The sequence below is a fragment of the Prionailurus bengalensis genome, chromosome A1 (assembly GCF_016509475.1).
Source record: "Prionailurus bengalensis isolate Pbe53 chromosome A1, Fcat_Pben_1.1_paternal_pri, whole genome shotgun sequence".
Classification (NCBI taxonomy): domain Eukaryota; kingdom Metazoa; phylum Chordata; class Mammalia; order Carnivora; family Felidae; genus Prionailurus; species Prionailurus bengalensis.
The window spans coordinates 173,325,442-173,326,874 of NC_057343.1; the positions used below are offsets into that span (position 1 = coordinate 173,325,442).

The 1,433-nt window shown below is 39.4% G+C and overlaps 1 non-coding gene across 1 annotated transcript; it reads left to right on the top strand.

Moving 5' to 3' along the window:
- Positions 1–904: 904 nt before the first annotated feature.
- Positions 905–1,011, top strand: LOC122496293. The gene has a single exon (XR_006300754.1). It is a non-coding gene; the product is annotated as a U6 spliceosomal RNA (small nuclear RNA).
- Positions 1,012–1,433: the final 422 nt, after the last annotated feature.

Genomic DNA, 1,433 nt, shown 5'->3' on the forward strand with positions numbered 1-1,433 from the left:
ACTTTTACTTTTCTTGGGTGCCCTTTCATTCCATTTGAATTCTCCAGAAATGATCCATGCTTGTTATTATTTGCAGACACAAAGTTTTGAGGTGATTTGTTTCTCAGCAGTAGATAACGAATGCACCAGATGACCTCTTGCAAAATGCAAACTGCTGCAGGAGAAAGATGACAGCCCGAGCCACAACCAGAAAAGAGACTTTAACAACATTCAGTTATAGTGTGAAAGAAAATGTCTGAAAACATTAAGCATAATTTTCTTCTTTTACAGTTTAATAGATAAATTTAAATAATTTATTTTTCAGAGAGAGAAAGAGCGAGAGCGAGAGAGTGCATGAGCAGGGAGGGGCACAAAGAGGGGGAGACACAGAATCTGAAGCAGGCTCCAGGCTCTGAGCTGTTGGCACAGAGCCCAATGCGGGGCTCAAACTCACGAACCCGTGAGATCATGACCTGAGCTGAAGTAGGACATTTAACCGACTGAGCCACCCAGGCACCCCATAAAAAAAAAATAAGGAAGAGATGGTAGAGGGGACCTGGGTGGTTTGGTCAGTTAAACGTCTAACTCTTGATCTCAGCTCAGGTCTTGATCTCAGGGTGATGAGTTCAAGCCCACATTGGGCTCTGTGCTGGGTGTGAAGCCTATCTAAAGTAATAATAATAATTAAAAAAAATAATAATAATAAAAGAAAAGATGGTAATGATGAAACCTGAGTTAGTGGTCTGGAAATGGAAGAAAGATTTCAAAATACAGTGGGGGGAAAAAAAGCAATAGAAATGGTGAAAAAATGAAGACATGAAGGGCCGGTATGGGAGATATAACATGTAAATAATAAGATTACCAGAAGGAGAAAAAGGAATGAATGGAGGAGAGGCAATAACTGAATTAAAAGAGGAAGAAAATCATGCTCACTTCGGCAGCACATATACTAAAATTGGAACGATACAGAGAAGATTAGCATGGCCCCTGCGCAAGGATGACACGCAAATCCGTGAAGCGTTGCATATTTAAAAAAAAAAAGGAAGAAAATCTCTTAGCGCTAAAGAACAATTTGAATTTAAAGATTGAAAGGTTTTCCTGAATTCCAGTCAGACTGATTAACAACAACAATAACAACAACAACAACATATATACCCACTTACACACAAGTATGTTCTGGGAAAATTCCTGAACTCCAAAAGTGAAAGTACTGATTTTATTGTATTTTTTCAAAGTACTAATTTTAGAATCTGTTGGATAGAAAGAAAAATTTACTTAAAAAGGAAAAATATCAGCCTAGCATGAGATTTTGCATTAAAAACCAAAGTCAGGGGCACCTGGGTGGCTCAGTGGGTTTAGCAGTTGAAGCATCCAACTTTGGTTCAGGTCATGAACTCATGGTTCAGGAGTTCAAGCCCCACGTTAGGCTTGCTGCTGTCAGCGAGGAGCCTGCT